Genomic DNA, 25,203 nt, shown 5'->3' on the forward strand with positions numbered 1-25,203 from the left:
TTAACACCTTGTTCTCGGGCTTTCCTTACCTGTCAAAGTACATTTTGAGTATATTCACTTGACATACGCTGTGAGATTTCTTTCTTTCTGGAGTCCCTATCAAGTAGTTACTCTCACTCAATATCCGTTGTATTTGATAAGGTCTATTAAAACCTTGCTTTTCAAGGTTCACCTATAACTGGAAGTAACAATAATATCTTATCCCCGATAACAAAATTGCATATTTTTAAATTTCCTTTCTGCTTCCTGTTTTATTGCATGCTGCAACACTTTTAAATGCTGTCTAGCCAACTCCCCAGTGCTATAAATCGTTCCTTAAATTTTGAGACCTAGTCCTTTGAACTCTAATTTACTATTTTCTCCTTAATCAATTTTAATGGTCCTCTCACTTAATGCTCCACAAATAATTCCAATGGAACGAATTTGCTCTGTTAATTTGGGGGCATCCCTGATCACAAAAAGTGCAAATGGAATTCCCCGACCCTAATCATCTGGATAATCCTGATTATAAGCCCTCAACATGGTCTTTAATGTTTAATGTCACCTTTCGAGCGCTCCCTGCAATTGTGGAAGGTTTGCAGTAGATTTGAATTGCTTCATTCCGAAGACATTATAGTGATTAATTAGATGTGAACTTTGAACCTTGATCTCACTGCATCTTCATTGCTAGTCCGTATCTATTTTTTAAAAAAGACTAATTCCTTTGCAATTCTTTTAGCTGTGATACTGCACCTTGGGATGGCCTCTGGAAATCTCGTCGATGCATCCATTATTGTTAAAAAAATACTGATGCCCAATCTTTTGATTGTGGTCTGGGACCTAGCCAATCAATTAAGATTCCTGTAAAAGGTTCCTCAACTGCCGGAATAGTTAAGAAAGGTGCAGGTTTTATTATCGCTTGTGTTTTTCCAATTACCTGACATGTATGATGCGTCTGGCATAATTCAACTACATCCTGTTGCAGTCCAGGCCAGTAAAATGTCTCTGTATTCAGTCTGTTTTTTTGCCTCACTCCGAACTGACTTCTCGGTGGTAACTCATGCACCATTCGCATCACCTCCTTTCTGTACCCCATTGGCAATATGATTTGATGAATCTCTTCTCATTTCTCATCTCCTTGAATATATGATAGTCTCCATTTCCTCATTTGGACATCATTTTTAAGGTAATAAAGCTCAGGGATACATTCAAAATTCCTAACATATGTGCTTTTTGATACAACTGCTTTAAACTTTTATCTTTCTGCTGTGACTCAATTAGTTTAGCTGAGCAAAAAATATTTACATGATCACCTATTTGTTCCTGTTTTGTCTCAACTTTCTGATGGAACAAAGTATCTGTTCATGCCACTTAAGCTTCCTTATCTTTATATTTTTGGTATTTTCTGTTTCGACGCGTGACATTGGGACTTTGTTACCCACAATCAGGAAAATTTCAAGGATAAGACTCCTACATTGATTCAGTTGACTGCATATCCACTGGCTTTCCAACCAGACTACCAGTAATCCTACCAATGAATCAGCTATATTTTCCGCAAGGACAAGTTGTATTCCTGGAGCTGAGAGTTTGTCCAATACCTCTACCGCAATTTCCCCACACTTTTCTGGACACGCTATGCTCACTTTACATGATTTTGCTCCTTTTAACTCATGGTGAATTGCCTTTCGCTGTACCTTGTCTGAAAATATTCCTTCAGGAGTATATATCTCCTTACCTATTCACAGAGGATCCTGTGTCTCTTAATATTTCATCCTCTTTAACTGCCCTATGTGAATAAACTTTCCCTTTGCAGGTATATATTATAAGCAGATCTGGTACTCCCTCCGTAACAAACCTCCAATCAGATTATACACTCTGATGCAGCTTTCTAGTTTCCACTGTGCATTCTGTTACTGCTCCATCAAAACTCCCAGATTTATTCCTTTTTCCTACGTCTGTGTTTTTTTCTGAATCCACCAAAACAGTGATTTCATGTGACCTAATTTGTTGCAATGAAAACACCGGAGGCTTTTTAAAAATCTTCTCTGCCTCCTTCAAGTATTGCCTTCACCGAGATCGACGTCTCCCTTTCTACGTGGGGATTTCTCTTTGCCCCAATTTTTATCCATCATGGACTGAAATTGACTCTGGAAGCCAAAACAAGTTTTATAACAATAATCACCAGTCATAATCATCAGCCTCTTCAGCTGCCAGCTTTGCCTTTATTACTCTAGTATCTTCCAAATGAGTTTGCACTATGTGAATGCTTAAACTCCTCCAAGTAATTGTCTCTCTCAGATCATTGTAGGTTTGCTCTCTTTTTAAAGCTCTTATCCATCTATCAAAATTACTTTGTTTGATTCTTTCAAACTCAATATGAGTTCGACCAGGATCCTTCCTTAAATTCCTCATGTTGTCTGTAGGCTTTTGGCACATGCTCATATGTACATTTTCCCCTCCTCATACTCCCTAGATCCCTCCTATAATAGTGTTGCGCATACCTCACTAGCTCTACCTACAAGTTTTGTTTGGGTCAACAAAACCTACATGGTCACGGCCACTGAAATTCTTTAGCCACTTTCCTACTCATTAATTTAGGCAAGCTGTGAATATACTGAAACACATTTCTCACCAGGTTTTGGACGACCATGGGTTTACCCATCTTCTCTCTGTACCTCACTAAGCTGACCTTCAGCCTTCATCCTCATCCTTTTCAGCTGACTTCCCATTCTAAGTGTCCACCTCTGAAGCTCAAATGCTCCCTCTTTTTCTTTCTCTCCTGCTGAAGCAATTTAATTTTTTCTCTTTCCTCTGTTAAACCTATTCGTTATCTTTCTTCCTCTTCTGATTTTAGTAGGAGCTCAAACTGCTTCACCTCTGCTTCCAACTCAAGCTGCCTCTTTTGCCATTGAAGTTTAGTCATCTCCACAGATCCTGATGGAGTTTCCAGCAAATTGGAATGCTGAGCATTCATCTCATCTTTCCTCACATCAGACGGTAGCTTTAACTCCCTTTGTCTACTAATTCCCACGGCTTGGACTTATGTGCATTTTGTAAAACCCCCAAGGTCACTTTCTCCACCTCCAAAACAAGCTTTGTTCCTGCAGGAACCATTGCTATCTGAAGGTCTGTTTACTCACCTAATCAACACACGAAGTAAGAGACAATATCACCTGCCACTCGCTGTCTAAATTCCCCGAAGGCCTCTAATCTGTTATGGACCAGACCCGAACCCTCAAAACATTTTAAGCAGGTAGCCGGACGATAAATTTGCTACTTGTTGAAGGTTAGTGGACAGCTGATATTCCCAGAGTGAATTAGCTGGTCAGACTGCCGAGTTTTAAACAAATGACATTTATTTGCCAAATTACCAAATTAAGCATAAGGAACCGAAAATAGAATACCAGAATAACGTATCGTATCCGAACCTGACAGGCTATCCCGATTTAATGATAATGTTCCAATATACTTGCAACAATCCCAACAAACAAAACCCCTTAGCACCAAGAATAAAACTGACACAACTGTTTACAGGTTATAATGTCGGAAGGGCAGAAGGAGGCAGAGAGCGTCCTGACTCAACTAACACCCGAACTGATGTAACCTGTCCAGTTTTGGGAGTTGGACATGTCCTCTTGATTATACAGGCTACTTTTTAGAGACTTGAAAGGCTTCTGTATGAGGCATTATCTGTTAGGTATAAACAAAAGGACCCCAAAGAACCTTTCAAAATTCTGACATATTGGAATCTTGGGTCCTTTAGACCCTCTTTCAAAAAAACCAAGGACAACATAACCCTGTAAAAGGACTGGCTTTCTGAGAACATGCCACATTTGGCTTTGGACTGAATTCCAAAAATGTAAGTCTTACCGCTTTGAAGCCAATATAATGTATTAAGGTGTTTGTTAGTTTACATAAAACAGTGCTCAATCATGTTGTGTGTTGAAGATTCAGCATTGTCACGAGTGGAATGTCCAGACAGATCCACACTTCCTGTGTATGGTCAGGGCAAATATATCCACTGAGAATCTGTTGCTTGGCGCCTGTTCTAGTCAAGGAGAGACCAGCATGGAAACCAAGTCTAGATTGTGATTTTTTTGTGGATGGTCATGGTGGAGCGTTCAGGTGGTTACAGTATTGCAAATGAATAACACAGCAGAATCATCTAACCCGCGATAAGAAAACGTCAATAATTCTCCCTCACAATTAACTTCACGAGAGCAAATGGAAATGGGAGATTTGACCATTAGCCAGCGATGTCAACATTCAATTCAATCCAGTTGTTATTTTGAACTGAAGGTCGTATTCCAAAAGGAGTAATCTGGGTCTGTTTGTTCAATGACTGTGATTGATGTCACTCTCCATGGATCCTAATTATGTCACTGGATGGTTTTCCTCTTCTATTTGTACGGGGCTTCCTCCAATGCTTTATGCCATTATTGATGCAGATGTATCACCAGCAACACTGACAAGGATCAGCAGTTGCAGCGACAGGGAAAGGAGAGATCAGAATCTGAGAACCATAGACTGGAAAGTTCCAACAATGGGCCATAATCTGAGAACAGTAGATGGAATGTTTCAACAGTGGATCAGAATCTGAGAGCATTAGACTGGAATATGCCAACAATGGATCAGAATCTGAGAACAGTCGACTGGAATGACGCATCAATGGTTCAGAATCTAAGAAAAATAGACTGGAATGCTGCAACAATGGACAGGAGTTTATCTTGGGGTCTTTTGTATCTTTCCTGGTATTGGCACAAATTACCAAATCGGATATACGGTGTACTGCTGATTATTCAGGCTGGTTACTATCCAATGCTCGCTATTGTTGGTGTTCCTGGTAAGTCTCCCCATCACTATCGATTTATTAATCCCATGCTGAACTTCAGTGCTATTTCTGTTATCTATATTTAGTAAATACCGAAACTATTGTCTTCAGTTTTAAATGCAAATGCATTCATTACCCACAAATTTCAGAACCGCCCACACCCCCGCACACGCAAACATCTGAAAACAAGACTGTTCACAATCACAAAGTACCTATTTTCCCCGAATTGATTTATGTCTTGGTATTCTCTCCATCACCAAAGCTACCCACTCCCAGCTCCATGGTATCGCCAGACCCCATCTTGACGTCAGTGCGAGTGCTAAATAAACCATTATCTATACCTTGGTAAAAGTCAGACTTTATGGTTCCTGTTCTCTTCTAATCACTCTTTCCGTTACAAATGTTTCCATCAAAATCTTGTTCTTGTCTGTAAAGTAAATTCATGACAGAGACACGGTGTCAGAGTAGTAATGTCGCTGGCCACGTAATTCAGTGGCCCAGGTAACTACACTGTGGACACTGTTTCAAATCCTATCACAGATGATGACAGAACTTAAATGCAAATGACAGGAACTGGAAATAAAAGTGAATTTTACTAGTATAATCCCACCAGCACTTTGTCAATAAGTTTATCTATTTCACTGTTGTCCTTTGGTGATTAAATCTCACATTATTGCCTGATCTGAATTAAGACTGACGTCAGACCCAATACCTTAAGGAATGGCCTCACAGTAAAAGGCATTTAGTTAGGTCCACAAATGCTGCCCTGTCAATGATGCAGACATCCCATGAAAGGTAGAGGAAAAAAATGCCTCTAGAGATCAGAAACAAAAGGAACGAGTAAATGCCAGAGAAACTGAACAGATTTGGTAGCCTCATGTCGAGAGAAAAATAGAAGTGAAGTTTTGCGTCCAATCACCATACATCAGAACTGAATGCAGCTGGGAAATAGTGTGTTTGATGTTGATGACAGGGATGGCTGTTGTGAAAGGGAGAAGGAGTGAGTTGAATAGATAGAGAAAGAGAGAGGTAGAGAGAAAGAAACAAACAGAGGGACTGTTGATGATTAGCTGGAGTCGAAATAATCGTCCAGACTAATCTTATTTATTTTTCTCATGTTCCCATATTACTGAAATGCATGCCCATGTGAGGTGTACATCAAAGTCCCAGTTTGAAGTGAGCTATGTCCCTTTGTCTCTCTTCCTTGAGTGTCATCATCTTCCTTTATTCAGTCATGGGATGTTGGGCCAGTAATTAATTCCTTTCCTGATTGTCCTTGAGAAGGTGTTGGTGAGCCGCCTCCCTGACCCACTGCAGCCTGTGGGCTGTAAGTAGTCAGTGTTGAGGTCCGCCCGGTTTCATTTCTTTGAAAATTTTAGTGAGTGATATAACGGAGCGGCTGGCTTGGCCATTTCAAACTACAGCTGTGTGTTAACCACAGTGCTGTGGTCTGGAGTTGTATGTAAGTCCGACCGGGTGAAGACAGTACATTTCCTTCTCTGAAGTGCATTAGTGTTCCAGGTAGGACAAACACAATGGTTTCATTAGATTCTCCATTCTGATATTTTATTGAATGCAAATTCCAACATTTGCCGTGGTGGGATTCGAAACCGGGGTCTCGGTTATCACCTGGGTCTCTGGGTTATTATTCCAGAGAAAATACAGCTAGGCCATCACCTCTGTAGCATCTGCAACCATCTCCAATGGCAATAGTGGTGTTGTTGTTGGCGTGGCTGTGCTTAAAGCATGGCGTTTTTCAAGGCAACAAAATGATTTGGCAAAACATACCATCCTTCTCAGTTTGTATTTATGCGAAGGTGAGATGATGGGAAGTGTTCTTGGTGAAAAGGAGGTGGGTGTCCTTCGTCATGAGCCATAGCCACTGATAGAATTCATACGGAGCAGTAGGTAATCAGCACAGTAATGTATAGTGTCCTTCATTGTAAAATGATGGAAGTATAAGTGTGAAGACTCCTGACTGAATTTGTAAAGTGATATTGAAACAGTACTTGGGACGCTGTGAACAGATTTTCTCTCCTTTATGAGGAATGATCTCCTTGCCACAATGAGACAGAATACAGGCAATGCGCCAGAGCAATCCCTGCGTTGAATGTACCACGAGGAGAGTGTGAAGGAAATGAGTGCTTAATCTGTAATGCGAAAAAAGAATAAAAAGAGATTGCAATAAAACTTGAGCGTTATGGAGCAATATTCATTATTTTCAAAACTAAGCATTGATACCATTAAATATTACGTGTTTCCCGCAATTTATGTTTTCTCATTTGGACAAATATATGATAGGGAATGTTAAGAAGTACGTGGGCCAAGTGCAGGAAAATGGAGTTAGCATGGATGGACATTTTAGTCTGAATGGACCAGTTTGGGCTAAAGGGCCTGTTGAACTCTATGACTCTGTGATAGTTTACATGTCCCTGTGGAGCCCCCATGTTGGTTGAGAGACAGCTCCAGGCTCTGACCAAACTCCCTCCGTCTCAATGCACGGTTGGAGTGAGACCCTGCACTGAGCATCATGTTGTTCACAAACTTGTCAGCAGCCACATTCTGACAGGGTTGGTCACTCTCAAAAGCTTCTGACATCCATACAGAAGACTAGCCCTGTCTTCTCGGAGATGGAAGATGCCTCCTTGAGATGTGCCACAAACCATCCGGTGTGCCTCCTTACCATCAGCAAACCATGTTAATGTAACACGTGTGAAACATAAGCAAAGGAGCCAGGAGGCACAACATGGAGCAATCTGTCTATGCAGCCTCTGCTTCATTAGTTTGTAGTGTTGCAGCATCAATTACATCCTCCTATTTCAGTGTAACTGTTTGGACGGGCTGAATGGCCTCTTCTGTTCATTTGTCAATGTCTCGGGTGGCTGAATGTCCTCTTCCTCGTTCCAGGGAAGAGGTTCATTATTGGGTGACCGGTGGTAGCTGCTTACCTGCGTGTTGTGCTGACTAGATTCCTTATCTTCCTGTGTAACATTAGACAAACAGGAGGCTGGAAGAAACAGCAAGTCAGGCAGAATCAGGAGGTGGAGAAGTCAACATTTCAAGTATACCCGTTCTTCAGGACTGCGAGTGGGGGTAGGGGGAACTGCAGATAAAGAGGGAAAGGAGTGGTTGGGGTGGGGAGAGCAGCAGGATGGTGAGGTAGCAGATAGGTGGACACAATTTGTGGGTGCAACCCGGTTGGTCGATGGGAGGGATGAATCCGGTTGGGAGCGAGACGGTGGGGTCATTTGGTGGAATGGAAGAGAGGGGGCGGGGCTGGAAAGGGGGTAGGTCCATGGCTGGGAAGGTTATTCCAAATTGGAGAACCCAATGTTGAGTCCTCCAGGTTCTAGGCTAACCAAGCAGAAGGTAAGATGTTGTTCGTCCAATTTGCGGTCTGACTCACTGTGGCAACAGAGGAGGCCAAGGAGGTCATGTTGGAAAGGAATTGGGAAGGGGAATTGAAATGGGTGGTGCCTGGGAGTTCAGGTCGGCCGCTGTGGGCCCTGTCGTGATGCTCAGCGAAATGAGCCCTTTGTTTCCGTTGCTCTCCCCGATGTAGAGAAGACCACATCAGGTGCACCTGATGCAGTAAACTACGTTGAAGGAGAGGCATGTGACCTCTGTTTCACGTGGAAGGACTGTTTGGGGCCTTGGATGAGATGAGGGCGGTGGTGTGCCAGCAGGTGATGCATTTTTTTCATCTGCAGGGTCAGTTGCCAGTGGGGCTTGGCGGGTTTGGTCGGGAGTGTGGCACAAAACAAAATTAGCGAAGGGATTGGTCCTAGTGGAAGATGTGTCAGGTGATGGGATCCAACCTCGTTAACTGTATCTGGTGCACTTTATGTGGTCTTTTCTATATCAGGGAGACCAAATGTAAACTAAATGGAATGCTTTGCTGAGCATCTCAGCTGGGCCTGTAAGGGCTGATTTGACCTCCCAATCACCTCCGATTTCAATTCCCCGTCCCACTCCATTTCCGACATGGTCATCCTTGACCTCCTCCATTGCCACATCGAACCAAAGCACAAACTGGAGGAACAACACTTCATATTCCACCGGTGCAGCCTACAGCCCGGGAGACTCAACATTGAGTTTTCCAATTTCTCGTAACCTCCCTTCTAATACCCCGACTCCCTTCCCAGCCTCTCCTCCTTCCTTTCCTCTGATCAACACATCTTCCAGCTGTCAACTGGATTCATTCCTCCCATTGACCAACCCGGTGTTAGCCTCTACCTGTGTTCCCCACCTCACCACATCCCCTCCTCCTACTCTTGCACCTCGACTCTTTATCTGTACACACCGTTACCCCACCCCCAGTCACGAAGAAAGCTTATGCCCAAGGAGTGGACTTCTTCTCCTGATGCTGCCTGGCCTGTTTTGTTTTTCCAGTCTACTGCATTCCAACATTTGTAGTTTTTTTAAAAAACTCTTCTTGTGCAATAGGTAAGAGATAGTAAATGGGCTGTGCCTCTTCTTATCCAATAGCTTCAATGGGTTGAATGGCGTTCTCACATTTCTGTGACACCAGCTTGGGATACAGAATGAGTTGCTCTTTTTTAGTTCTTTGGAAATGTTCAGGGTCCAGTAGTACTGTTACATAAATGTTACCTAGATGTTAACAGCATGAGCTTGAATGTTGACCAGGTTTTGATGCTTTATGCGATATTTTCTGAGCATCCTCACTTCTGATCTAATGACGGAGCGTAAGACGTTGATGAACCAGCTGAAGATGTTTGTGCCGAGGAAGCTACCCTAAAGATCGCCAACATAGATATCTAGGGACTGAGAGGATTGATCTGCACCAGCCACATGGTGTCCTGAATGGCCCAAACACCTGGGAGTTTACAACTGATTCCCATTAGGTTCAATGTTATTCAGTTTCCTTGACACATTCCTCAGTCACGCCCTGCAGTGATGTCAGAGTCAGTCACTCTGATACTATGCTTATATATTTTGTTCATGTCAAAGGTCAAGGTAAATCCGTGGGGACTGTTTATTTCTCGGAGGGTAGTGAGTATTCTGGCCTCTCTATCCCAGACAGCTACATCTCTAAACTGTTTGGGGGAGCAGAATGGTGTTAATGGATCTTGACACATCAGGGAGTTGAGGGCTACAAAGAATTGGGCAGGGAAGAGAAATTAATGCCGGAAGAGATCAGCCCTGACCTTACTGAAGGGAAGGGCAGGCTTTACAGGCTATATAGTCTGGTGTTATTCCAGTGTACCCCATAGGCCAGTCATTTTGTTGCCTCTTCCATTTCCTGTGTTATTGACTTCAAGTAGCTGAATAGCCTGATCATGTTGCTGCATGATCTAGAATGGGTCTAGTTCTATTGCCTTGAGGGCTGATTGGCCTCCTCCTGTAACTGTATATCATACTCCAGGGGCTGAAAAGCCTTATCCTGTTCTGGTGTAACTGAAATCCATATAGACGAGATCTACCACCCTTGGAGAAAGTGAGCACTGCAGATGCTGGAGATCAGAGTTGCAAAGTGTGGCACTGGAAATGCCTAGCTGGTCAGGCAGCATTCAAGAAGCAAGAGTATCGAACCCTTGGACATTCCTGATGATAGGCATATGCCCAAAACGTCGATTTTCCTTCCCCTCCAATGCTGCCTGATCCGCTGTTCTTGTCCAGCACCACACATTTGGACGTCTACTGGCCCGCCCTAGTCAACCTTCTTGGTCACATCATCAAAGAAATTTAACAAATTCTTCAGGCATGAACTTCCACTCAAAAAGCCATGCTTGCTATTCCTAATCAAACCCTGTTTTCCGAATGCATGTAAAACTTATGCTTCAGAACCTTCTCAAGTAATTTACTTACCACAGATGTTAAGCTAACTGGTCTGTATTTCCCAGGCTTTATTTTTTCAGTCCTTCTTGATTAAGTGCACATTTGCTATCCTTCAGTCTTCTGGGATCTCACCTGTGGTAACTGATGATCAAAATTATCAGCCACGGCCCCCGCAAATTCTTCTCTAGCCCCTTTCAGTGTTCTTGGATATATTTGGTAAGGACCATGAGATTTCTCCAACTTCAAAGATTCTAGTACATCAATTACCTCCTCTACTGTGATACAGACTGTCCCTAAGATATCACCAATAATTTCCCCAAATTCCCATATATTCATATCTTTCTCCACTGTAAATATAGAGGAGAAATATTTGTTGAGGACATTGCCTATCTCTTATGGTACTACACATGCATGTCCACTTTGGTCTTTGAGGGGTCTTATTCTCTCTTTAGTTAATGATTTTCCTTTAATCTACTTAAAGTGCCTCTTCGGATTCACCCTGATTTTCTCAGTCAAGGTTATCTCATACCCCCTTTTCGCCCTCCTAATTTCCTTCTTCAGTAAACTCCGATATCCCCTGTACACCTCCAGGATTTCCGTGATCCAAGCTGCCTCTACCTGAGCCACGCATCCACAATTTGTTTGGTCAAAGCCTAAACATTTCTTGTTATCCAGTGTTCCTCATTCCTGTCAACGTTCCTTTCATCCTCACAGGAACATATAGATCTTAAGCTCCCACTTGCTGGAGGTCCCTTTGCTTGCAAACAGACTACTTCGATCAACCCCTGCAAACGCCTGTCTGTGTCTATCAAAATTAACCTTGCCCCAATTTAGAACTTGAATCTGTGGACCAATTTCTTCCCTCTCCATAACTATTTTCAAATTAACAGAACTATGGTCACTGGTCCCAAAGTGCACATCTACTGTCACCTCACTCACCTATCCTGATATATTTCGTAAGAGTAGGTCAAATATTGCCCCTTCCCGATTAGGACCCTCTATATACTGCTTGAGGAAACTTTCCTGACGCACTTAATTGATTCCATCCCATCAAATCCCTGAATTCTCTGGCAGTTCCAGTCTGTGTTATAAAAATTAAAACCCCTATTATGAAACCCGAATGTTCCTGCAAGTCTCCCCAAACTCTCTAGATATTTTTGTTCCTGTAATTCCTGTTGACTGTTAGGGGGTCTATAGTACCTCCCCAATAATGTAACCATCCCCTTCTTATTTCTTAACTTCTCCCACAAAGCCTCACTGGATGATTCATCAGTTATTTTATCTCTGATCACTGCTGTGATACTCCCCTTGATTAGAAATGCTACTCCCCTCCCTCTTTCCACCATCTCTGTCCCTCCTAATGCATTTTTCCTTTTACATTCAAGGTCAGTCCTACCCATCCCTCAGCCATGTTTCAGTAATAGCTAGACTATCCAGCGCCGATTATCTATCCACACCCTGAATTCATTGGCCTTACCTGTCAGCCCTTTCACATCGAAATAAATGCAATTTAATCAACAGGAAATTCCATGCTCCCTATCATGTTCCAGCCTGGTCTGTCTCTTCAACGTACTATTTCTGAATACTGTAATTCCTTCCAGCCTCACACTTGCCTCCCTGCTCTTGAGGGTACCACCTCCTGCCAATCTCGTTTAAACACTCCCTTGTTAAACGATCAAAACTGGCTGCGAATAAATTGGTCCCCCGTCCAGTGCATGTGCCACCAGTCCCTCTTGAACAGGTCAACTCTGTCACAGAAAAGCTCCCAATGATCAAAAAATATGAATCCCACCCCCTGCACCAATTCTTTAGTCACATACTTATCCGCCATATCTTTCTTTTCTTACCTACACTAGCTCATGACAATGGAAGTCATCAGGTGACTGTCAAGGTCCTGTTTTTTAACTTTTCTTCGAGCTCTCAGTAATCACTCTGAAGGACCACATTCCTATGTCTACCTGTGTCATTTGTGCCAACGTGCACAATGACGTCTAACAGTTCACACCTCCCCCCACGCCCCCCAACTCCAGCAGACACTCAGAGACATCCTGGACACTGACAACTGAGAGGCAACACACCATCTTGGTTTGCCGTTTGAGGCCACAGAATCTCTTATATCGAAGACCCTGTTTACCTTTATCCTTTCCCATTGCTCCCCAGACCCAGTCGTAATGCAACTAAGCTGGCTACTGCTGCTTTCCCCTAAACGGTCATTTCCTGACACCCATTTCCCAACACCACAAAGACAGTATCAAAAATGGTTTACTTGTTTTCGAGAGGAATGGCCACAGGGGATTCCTGCACTCTCTGACTACTCCCTTCCCCATTCCTGGTTGTCGTCCAGCTACTCTCTGCCTGGAACACGACAGGAAGCAAGGAACGCCTGTTGGATTAAATTGCGTTTATTTAAACGCAACACGGCTGACAGGTAACGATGACGAACTCATGAATTAGATCTTTACATGGGACTGGGATATGACAGTCTTTAAAGAAACACGGCTAAGGGAGGGACTTGTGTGTGACCACCTCACTAAAGCTCTTACCTCTGAAGTGCTCTGTATCTGGATGATCCGGAGAACAGCCAACTCCAGATCCTGAACACTGTCTCCCAGGAACTGCAGCTGGTTGTACTGCCCACACGTGTAGTCATCAGGGACAGTGGAAATCTCCCTGAGCTCCCACATCCCGCAGGTGGAACGTGCAACTGCCCTAACTGCCATCTCAACTGTTTTCAAACTGGCATTAAAAAGACATTACGTGAGCTTACCTGTACCTTTTGCTGAGCCTCTGCTCACCAAAGCCTCTGGAACCAAAGCATTACTACCTATTCTGCCACTAACGGCACGTCAATAGACCACTCCATATTGAGTTTTGGTTAGGGCAGGAGGAAAACACTGCAGTGATGCATTCTTTGGGACTTAAGCACCCCTTGACACCAGACCCATACTTGGACTTGGAGAGTGTCTTGCTGAGGTTTTCCTTCTCGTCGTGGTGACTGCGCTGATGCAAATATTCACCCTGACAGCCAATCCACGTTGTCGCAGTCCTCTGATCTTTTCTGTCTATTAATACTGCATTTGTGAATTCCTTGAATCTATTGATTGCTTTCCAAACTGTGTCTCATTCTGGAGGGATAGATGCTGGCGTTCCAGTGAATACAGGCTATTTGAAAAGGTTTACCATTAGACATATGAGTGATATAATGCCCATCCGCTCGCTGACTCTGTTTTTCCTTTCAATTAGGGTACATTTATTCTGATAACCTTCAATTCCATTTTCCAGCATTTTCCCTGTAACCCTTGTTTAAAACTCTGTCCATCGCAGCCTTGAACATATTTAGTGATCATTCCTCAACAGCTATCTCAATTTTCTACAATTGTTTCCCTCCCAGTGAGGTGAGACTTGGTGGTCTTTAATCCAATGGCTTTTTTTCTAGCTTTCTGTGTGGAAGTTGAACCTACATTAGATGTTATCATGTTCGATCATACCAACTTTGTGGCCAGAGGCAAAACAAAAAAAAAGCAACACAAAGTTTAAGAACATGTAAACTCCTCCCTCATCTTCCACATCAGTCTAAGATACAGTTCATCCGGATCAAGGGATTTGGCCACATTTTATCATACACCAACTTCCAATTCTTCCTCAGCTTCTGTGTCAATTTGCTCAAGGTCACACTGTCAGGAACAGACATTGAATACAGTAACTGCTCCTCCAAAGTGAAGACCAATATGTAGTACGTCTTTGACATATTCTCTGGCTCTGTGCACATGCTGCCTCCTCGGATCCTAATACTCTCTATTCTTTCTGTTGTTACCCTCTTACCCTTAATAAACTGATAAAATGTCTTTGGATTCTTGAAAATACTGCCCACTAATATTTTTATCACCGCTGCACCCCCACCCTCTTTTTGCTTTTACTTACTTTCTTGAGTTTAGACCTTCACGTTCTCTCCTCTTCTGGGACCTCCATTGAACTGTGCCCTTTATGCCTGTTTTAAGCTTCTCTTTCATTGTTAATTCCATTCTGAATATGTGTAGATATCCCAGACTCTCTGGGCTGGTTTTTCTACATTTTATCTTTTAGTGTAACATGTTGTGGTGACACTCTCATCAATTCCATTGTGAGCATGTGATCCCCCCCCCCCGCCCCCACCTATACGCTGTTCTGTTACAGTTTCACCCAAAAGCAACTGTACTGTGGCCAGATCCTGTCTTTCTCTTGGTAAGATCTGCCTCCATCATCCAAATTACTTTTAATTTTCAAACCTTTTTCTTTTGGTCTTTTCCTTAACAAGCTAAAAATGTTTGCGTCACGGTCACTGGTCCTGCAATGCTCTCCCAAACCTGCCTGGCACCTGACTGGCTTCACTCCGCACAGTGACGCCTATGCACTGCCCCGCCCATCGTTGTATCTGCTCCATGTTGATATAAGAGTCTCTCTGGAATAAATGTCAAGTCATCTTCCCCTCTTTAAAAAAAATCACTGTCCTAATGAATATTTGGAATTGAAATGTCTAAATATAATAATCCTATTATTGTTTTTACACACCTCAGTGAATTGGTTATATATCTGCTGCTGCATTTTCATTTATCTGAGAGTCGATAATATATCCCCAGCAGTGCATCTGTCATCGTTTTAATCCTAACCTCAACCCACAAAGCGTCATTTGAATACCCTTCCAAGATATGATGCTAGCTAACTGTCGTCATTGACTCCATAACTAATAAGGCAACGCCACCTTCTCTTTTGCCCTTCTCCTGTGCTGCCCATAGTTCTTGTACCACAGAACATTGAGTTGTCAGCCCTGACCACCCTCAAACACATCTCTGTGATGGCAAAAATGTTATTTCATTCCCTTATCACACCTGTCGGTCTGATAATATTCCCAACATTAAGGTAAAGGACATCCAGCCTGGAATATAGCACATGGAATACTCTGTACCTCGCAGTTCTTCAGTCATTTACTATTTGTTATCAAACTGCCTTTCCATGAACTAAAACTGTAACTCTGGGACTGAATGAATAATTGTTGAATTGTAGTTTCTTTTTTAATTAATGTGTTAATCAAATGCAACGTTCCAGAACTGAACAGTCAGCTCCAAATACCTTACTTTGCTTAGTGTGCAGAGGGGTCAGCCCTCAGTAATGGAAAAAGTGAGGACTGCAGATGCTGGAGATCAGAGTACGGTGCTGGTAAAGCGCAGCGAGTCAGGCAGCATCCGAGGAGCAGGACAGTGAAAACTTTGAGCACAGTCCCTTCATCAGAAAGACATTGGTGCGTTCACATTTTTTCCATTCCATGGGAAATTTGGAACGGTACCTGCTCAGGAGGGCAGCACTGTATATAGCCCTGAAATGGAAACCAGTCAATCAGTTGTTTGGACAGGGGGTAGACAAAGTAAGGTGAGTACAGACTGATTGAAGTACAAACATAAGGATAGATAAGTCCCTTGGACCAGACAGGAAGCACCCGAGGTTACCAGAGGAAGTGAGGGAAGAGATTGCTGCACCTTTGTAGATGATCCTTGCATCCCCACTATCCACTGAAGTATTGCCTGATGATTGGAGGGTGGCAAAAGTTATTCCCTTGTTCAGGAAAGGCAATAGGGATAATCCTGCGAAATACTGGCCAGTCAGTCTTACTTCTGTATTGGGAAAAGTATTGGAGAGGATTCTGAGAAACAGAATTTATGATTACTTGGAAAGTGATAGTTTGATTAGAGATAGTCAGCATGGCGTTTTGAGGGACAATTATGCCACACAGAACTTATTGAATTCTTTCAGGATGGGATCAAACACGTTGATGAAGGTAGAGCAGTGGATGCGATATACATGGATTTTAGCAAGGTGGTTGATAAAGTTATCATAAGATTGGCTCATTCAGAAAGTAAGGAGGCATGGGGTACAAGGAAACAGGGAAATCTGTGTGTGTGGATACAAATTGTCTGACCTGTAGAAGACTGATGGTGGTAGAACATGGAAAGGATTCATCCTGGAGGTTGGTGACCAGTAGCGTTCTTCAGGAATCGGTTCTGGGACTGCTGTTCTTTGTGAATTTTACAAATGACTTGGATGATAAAGTGAAAGGGTGCTTTAGTAAGTTTTACAATGTAATAAAGATGTTAGGTTTATGGATAGTGTGAAGGGCTGTCTTAGGTTGTAATTGGACATTGACAGGATTGGCTGGTAAATGGAAAATGGAGTTCAACTTGGATAAGTGTAAAGCGATTCATTTTTTAAGGTCGAATTCGAATGCAGCATACAGGTTTAAAAGCAGGATTATTGGCAGATTGGAGGACCATAGGGATCGTGCGGTCCATATCATAGGACGCTCAATGTTGTCACCCAAGCTGATAAGGTTGTTAAGATGTATGGTGTTTTCATTAGCCAGGGATTGAGTTTAAGAGCCGCAAGGTTATGCTGCAGCGCCAAAAATCTCTGGTGGGACTACACTTAGAATATTGTGTTCAGTTCTAGTCGCCTCATTACTGCAAAGATGTTGAGACTTCGGAGAGGGTGCCGGGGAGATTTACCAGGATGCTTCCGAAACTGGATGGCATGTCTTACAAAGAAGCGTTGAGGGAGCTAGGGCTTTTCTCCTTGGAGCAATAAAGAAAGGGAGTTGACTTCATAGACGTGTATAAGATGATGAGAGATATAGGCAGAGTTCGTAGCCAGAGACTTTTTCGCAGGGTGGAAATGGCTATCTCGAGCGGGCATAAGTTTAGTACGATTAGAAAAAGGTTTGAGGAGATGTCAGAGGTAGGTTCTTTAAACAGAGAGTGGTGGGTGCTTGGAATGCACTGCCAGCAGCGTTAGTAGAGTCAGCTGCATTACGGATATTTAAGTGACTATTGGAGAGACACATGAATGATAGTACAATGAAGGGTATGTCAGTTAGTCTGAACTTCGAGTAGGATAAAAGTTCGGCAGGACGTCAAGGCTTGAAGGGTTTGCACTAAGTTGTACTGTCCTGTGTTTTATGTTTCACCCAGCCCGTGGATGCTTATCAATTGTTGGATGTGTGAGGGAGTGATGTATGTGAGATTAGGAAGCTGGGGAGGGGCGTTAGCCCAAAACTTCCAGTTATGTTGTTCATTGTTCCATTCACCTGAATGCCAGTGCAATATGTGACGTGTCCTACACCAGACAGGCTCCGCCAAGTTCAGTTATTAACGTAATTCTTGACTTTTCATTTGCTGCTGTTTTCTTCAGGTACAATCTGTTGGGTGATTGATGTATTAATCAGATGTTTGCTATGTTTCATGAATTGCGCAAAAATAAGACGTCAACTATGATTATTCGACTGAACTATAATCTCTGAAAAGAATTCGGCTGATTCTATATTTATGGAACAAAAATATAAACTCCTGTCAAGATTTTCTAACACAGAAATAAAGAATGTACATTTTATTTTGTATCAAACAAACAACATGGATGTAACTCTTTTGGCGAACAGAATTACACACACGATGTCAGAATTCAAAACAATGCATTGTCACTCCAACATTTTGAAAGTGGTTGGCTTCTGAATGATTACATGTTCAGGGTGAGCAAACGATTGAATAATCAAATAGAATTAGCATTCTTATATATTTATATATAATCAATCAGTTCAATTTCTCAGTGAAATGTACAAGCTTCAGCTATTTGTCAGCGAATTAGAAATGGCTATAGTTCAACATGCTCTGTGAATATTAAACTAACTAAATGATTTGTGTTATCAAATTTTAGTGAACAATAATTTGAAAACGTTTAACTTTTAGAAAGAATGTTGTTTAATTTGAAATGCAGACAGTGAACAAAAACGATGAGCATATTATCGTGTAAGTGAAAAGTCAAACCATTTCGAAGAGATTTGTGCCAAAGCAATGACAGATTTGTTTTCGTAATTGGAATTCAACATTTCAAATATTCATATTCTGAGTAATAACTGGATTATTTAATGAAGCTGACCTTGCAGTAGTTGCATTTTAAATGCTTATGCTGCACTAAATAATCAGATATTCGTGAGTATTTACAATGGGAAATAATCGTATACTGAATTTTATTCGCATCAGACACATGATAGAGTGCAAAACCTTAAAATACAGGAGGAGGCCATTGGCCACTGTGTGTGCATCGGCTCCAGGAATGTCTCCAAAGTCCCTCCCATTTGCCAGCCCTATATCGGCAGCCTGTTAAATTCATATTTCCAAATTCATATCCAGTTCTATTTTTTAATGTTTCATGCACAACTCTCCCAGGCATTTCCATTCAAAATCCTAACAACTCTCTCAATAAAGAAGTTTTTCCTCATCTCATTCCTGGCTCGTTTGCTGACAAGCTTGAAATTAGAACTCCTTGATGCTGTGATGCCAACTAACAGAAACAGAGTATTCCGGTTTTACTCTACAACTTTTTTTCATACGTTTGATCACCGCAACTAGTTCACATATTTTTCTGTTCTGCTCAATCAAGAATAAGCCTTGCAAGAACTGTTACAAGCACGACATCGGAAAAACAGTCAGAAAACTAGCCACCTGGATACATGAACAACAACTGGCCAGAAAAAAAAAAGACATGACCCACTATCACTAGTATCCTTACTTATAGATGAGCAAGTACACGATTTAGACTGGGTCTGCAGATCCATCTAGGACAAGCCAAACAGAGATACGCACGAGAATTCCGAGAAAAATAGCATTCCAACCTGAACTCTATCAACAAACACATCGATTTTGATTCCATCGAACACTCTCTGCCAAAAAGAACCGTACATAAAATCACCAATATTGGAAATTATATCACTGACTCAAGGAAACCTAAACACATAAATAGCAAGTGGGACATAACACTAGCACTTCACCAGAGGCTCACTGATAATGTTCCCTAGTACAGTGATGAACCATCTGAAGATGAACTCTCCAGCTCAGCGAGCAAACTGACATCCAGAAGAAGCACAATTTCTCTCATCCTCCATTTAACTAAATCCTTCATTCCAGTTATCATTCCCATTATTTTAAGGTTATTTGCATTCTTCTGCAAAGTAATACATTGTCTTTCTGTGTGTGTTTGAATGTGTGTGTATGTGTGAGAGAGAGAGAGACAGCGAGCGAGAAAGAGAAAGAATAACCCTCTGTAATCACTGGATTACTCCCCGTGCCATGTGGAAAAGAGAGAAGGATGAGGAAGACACTAAAGCTTAGCATGTTGTTAAAAATCAAGTTCCAGACTGTTGTATCATTGGGATCTCTTCCAGGACAGGTGGGGACCTGTACAAAAATGACAGATTGTATCTTAACTTTACAAGCACCATCATCCTTGTGGGGATGTTTTCTAGTACAAGTCAGATGGATTTGAATAAACCAGGAGAGTGAGAACCAAAGCAGAAGATCAGGAACTGAGCAGAAGGTTAGGTGAATAAGACATCAGGCACGGCCAGTCTAATGACCATGCCGAGAGAAGGAATCAAAACAGTGAGTTGGGAGTTGGAATAAATTATAGAGAGGAGGCGCAGGTTTTTCAGAGATTAAAAAGTAAGGATGGAGAATGTGGGGGATGTGAGGGAGTGAGGTGTGTGGGATCAGGGAGACAGTGCACAAGAAAATGTTAAATGGGAAAGAGGTTGGGCTGGGAAATTCCATGATAAACAACTGGCAGCAAAACACAGGAAAACTTGCTGCTTGTAAAAGTGAATACCTGGGAAAGAATTTATTGTGCTTCAGATGAATAACACCCTTATTGCTAGAGGTCTGTATTATAATGGAGGAAAAGCTGTCTTCATATTATGGCTGTAGCTTTAATAATGGTTGCATACAGCTAGAATAGTGTCAGTGGTGTTGTTGGACAGCATCCACTGAGCATATGAATTACACTGGATGTTCCCAGAGATGGCTGGGCTGCCTTTGGTTGAGTGAGTGCTGAAGTTGCATGAGATGATGCTGGTTTGCAATATAGCCACTTACTGAGTACAGTCAAAGGAACAAAGCAGCAACTGCCATTGTTAATTGTTTCAAAATATACCAGAGTGTTCATGGCTGCCATTGCAAAGAATCATGCAATGAAAAACATGCTCATCACGCCTGTGCCAGCAAGTGTATGTCCAAAGGCTTTTTAAACGTTTGTGAGGTTACCTGCCTCAACCACCTTCCTAGACAACGCATTCCAGATTCATACCACCCACTCAGTTCTAAACACATTCCACAAATCCTCTCTCAATCCCCTGACATTCACTTTAAAAGTGTGTCTCTTTGTTTTTGATCCTTTGACAAAGGAAAACAGCTGCTGTCTGTTAATCCCCTCCATACCCCATTTGATCTTGTGCACCTGTACCATATTCCCTCCTCAACTTTCCCTGCTGCAAAGAAAAAAAGAGCAAATTTAGCCCTCCTCGTTCATACTCACTTTTGAGTATTCACTTGTCTTGTTACTTCTGACTTGCATTTTCCCAAATTATCGGTGTTAAATTTCATCAGGCCATTGATCTGGCTATCTGAATAATCTGTTTCTATCCTTCTGTAGCCTAACACTTTCCTCCTGACTGTGATCCACCCAGCCCATCTTTGAGTCATCCACAACATTGATCATCATTTTACTGCTCGCCACCTCCACATTCACACAATCGTCATTTCTGAATATCACAAACAACCAGTGATTTCCTTCCTGTCGCCAGACGTTATTTAGATGATGATTGGACAATTACAGTCTCTTGATTTTCCTATTTTGGTGAATTTATGAGTGATGTAGTTAACACATTTTATGAGGGATCCACAATTAACATTTTCGACAGAGTTGAATTCACCTTTTACACTCCACCCCTCTGCATGTTTTGTTTATAAATATTGTAAATAATTTAGGATAAACTAGGATTTGGTATTTTGCGGTAGAACATTAGCATTTTGCGTGGCACTGTTCTTTGTAACATTCCCTGCAATAGCCAGAGCTGAAGAAATTTTTCATCTGCAGGATGGACATGCACTAATTCTTTGTTTGTTTTAATCAACGAGTGTGATGAGGATAAATATTCAAATAAATTCTATATTATGGGCAAACTGTAGAAGATCAAATCATATTCTCATATCAACCTTGAACTGGAAGGAAATATATACTGTAAAAAAATCAAAAATATTGAGACACCACCGTAGGGGAGAAAGAAACATGTCGTCTGTACTTGATGGAGATATAGAAATATATAGTACATGTACAACCCGAACAAGAATCAAGTGATAGAAGAGAAAGTACAAGAAATCCTTTCTTAATTTTGAATGGAATCCAGATCCCGATTTTCTTGTACAGTGATGTTTTCTCATCCAATCTCACTTCCTCAAAAGCAAGCTTTTCCCTGTCACTAAAACTTCATCTGCCTTTCTTCCTCCTCCGTCCTACTCTTTTCTTACACTCCTACTTCCCTTGCACTATCCCTCCTGCTGCTACATACTCTTCCACTGATGATCTCCCTTCACACTCTTCTTCTGCCACTCCCCTGTAAGTTACACCAATTCCCCAGTTACTCCCACTTTCTCTGGCCGTTTCTTCCCCATTTTGCTTTTCAACTGGGATGATGGGAGCCGCTGGCTTCTGGGCTGCTATTGATCATCAGTGAATGTTGAGATTGGGATGATCAATGTCCAATAGGAACTGACAATAGTTGTTTCTGTCACTGTCTGATGCACCGTGAACAGGATGGTTTTGTTCCCCATGGTAGAGTGGAGAGTCTTTCTGTCTCTCTGTCACAGTGCTTAACCAAAGAGCCTCATCACAAATAGGACAAACCTCTCCTCACAGTCAGAAATCCATGCATCGGTTTTACCTTAAACATTGTGAGTAGAGTGAGCACATTGTTCTAACAGGCTGTGTACTGGCCTTTTATTCTTTATTCATTTAACTGATCTTCCAATGTCAGTTGAGGTGAGATCAGAGTAACTTGCATTGCATTAAAGTACTATTTGACTCATGTGACATCAGAGATCCTGAGTAAACTGTGGTCACTGGGAATCGCAGGAAATTTTGCGCTGGTAATTTCCTCACTGAACAATAACACCTTCCCCAGAGCTATTGGGAATGCCAAATAAACTCTGCCCTTGCTAGTGCCTTCCAAAACCATGGATAATTTTTTCTTGTTAATAACATCAAGACATATTATATTTTAAAGTTTGGTCTAAAGTCTCCGAAAAAAATAAGACCTTGCTGCTTGAGTGTCACTCCATTGAAATCAGGATGTTACAATAAGTATACCTTCCCAATTATATTCAATCATTTACTTTCTGAGGTCTGATCGTGCGATATCAGTACCACTGAGATCAACGTTTTCTCTGTCCAGCAGAATCGCATTATATTGTCTCAAGGTTGCACCACTCTACAATTCTAATTTATTCACCGGCTCATTCGTGCTAAATAGATGTACTGGGCACACAATTTGCAACAAGGTAGAGATGCCCTTGACCCTCTGGAACCTTCCTCCCCTCCCATACCTGCCCACTGACTCCATGCCCTCCCCCAACTCCACCTCCTTTCGTTTATTCACCATCCCTCCTTAACTTCCACTCTCTGATGCTGAATGTTCTGTACTCAGCAAATAACTGAACGTTACCTCTCTGTGCCCCCACTTTAATGAATTTTACGCATGACATTTAGTTGAGCTCTTCTGCTGCCTTCACCTCAGTGCCCATTTCTTTCGGCAATATTCCTCTCCCTGTCCCATATAAGCCGTTACCCAACTCCAACACTCTCCCTCCACCTGGACCCCTCCCACTGGCCTTTACCTGAACTAAATCGGTTCATTGAGAAATCTCAACATGACATTGGTTGCCTTAATTTCTCTGCACTTGCCTCCCCAAATCCATACTATCACTGTCCGAACAGCCTACACTCCATGTGCTTAGATCCAACCCTGACTGTGTTATTCAGCCTGTGCCGACAAGGGTGGTGCTGCTGTAGTCTGGTGGACTGACCTCGACATTGCAGAGGTTGAACGCCCACTCTCAGGTACCTCCTCTAATCTCCCCCTGGACCATGACCCTACTATGGCACATCAGGCAATTGTATCAACTACGATAACTGACCACATTTCATGTGGAGATTTCTTCCCCGCTCGCCCCACGCCCCTAACTGCCTCCGAGCTGATCGTCCTCTGATAGCAGAGCTCGCTTCTATCTCCTCTCAAAACTTCACAAACAGAACTGCCCGGGCAGACACATTGCTTTAGCCTGCTCCTGTCACACAGACGAAGTTCATGGACACACACCTGAGCCCCAGTTATGCCTGTTTCTTCTTGGGGGATGTCGACCATTCCCTGTTCCAGTTCTACTCCAGCACCCATCCACAAATCTTTGTCCCATACATAGATGATATCATTGCAGATGCATCTCTCTCGTCCGGAATTGGAAAAGTTCACCGATTTAACTTGGAATTTGAAACTCTCCATCACTTTCATCTGGTCGATCTCTGGCTCCTTACTTCCTTTCCTCAACATTTCTGCTTCCATTTCTGGGGATAGACAAGCCACTGATATCCAGTAAAATCCCACCGACTCCCACAGATTCCTGGAGTATACATCCTCACACCTGGTTTCCTGCATAGAGTCAATTCCATTCCCCCAGCTCCTCCGTCTCCACCGCATTGCTTCTGATGATACTAAATTCAATAAGGAAGCCTTTCACATGTCCACCTTGTTCCTCAATCAAGGGATTCCCCATCACTGTTGTCAACAGGGTCCGCAACCGAGTCTGACCCATGTCCTGCACTTCTAGCCTACCCTTCCCCTTCCCTCTCACAACAGAGTTTCCCTTGTCCTTACCTACTATCCCAGCAGCATTCACATGTAGAGGATCATCAGCCCACATTTCCCCCAACTCCAGTGAGATGTCCCCACCTGCACATATTCACCTCTCCTCCCCTGTCCACCTTCTAGAGGGATCATTCCCTCCAGGACACACTGGTCTACTCTTTATTCACTCCCACCACAGGTCGACTTCACTTTCCCCTGCCGGAGATGTGACACATTCCCATTTACCTCCCTCCTCATCAGGATCAAAGGGCCCAACTATACCTTCCAGGTGAAGCAGCACCTTACCAACAATTCCCACAATCCGGTCTACTACATGCGCTGCTCACAATGTGGTCTCCTCTACATTGGGGAAATGAAGGGTAGACTGGGTGACCGCTTCACAGAACATCCAAGTTGGACGCTGCAAATGACACTGAGCTTTCAGTTGCCTGCCAGTTTAACAGCCCATCCTATTCCCTGGCCAATATCTCTGTGTCAGGCTTGCTGCAGTATTCCAGGCAAATTCAGCGCAAGCTGAAAGATCGAGACCTCATTTTCCATGTGCGGACTTTGCAGCCCTTTAGATTCAATATAAAGTTCAATAGTTTTCGGGCCTGAACTCCCCAAAGTCCTAGCCCCCTATCCATACACCAGGCCGAGTTGTCACATAGCCTTCAATTCCTCACACCCCATTGTTAGCTATTAACAGTCTCCATTAAGAGCTATCCAGTCTCTTCTGCATATAAACCAACATTTTCTGTGTTACTATCAGTTCTGAGGAAGGGGCACTGGACCTGAAACGTTAACTCTGATTTCTTTGCACAGATGATGCCAGACCTGCTGAGCG

This window comes from Chiloscyllium punctatum, chromosome 50 (assembly GCF_047496795.1).
Source record: "Chiloscyllium punctatum isolate Juve2018m chromosome 50, sChiPun1.3, whole genome shotgun sequence".
In the NCBI taxonomy this organism is placed as follows: domain Eukaryota; kingdom Metazoa; phylum Chordata; class Chondrichthyes; order Orectolobiformes; family Hemiscylliidae; genus Chiloscyllium; species Chiloscyllium punctatum.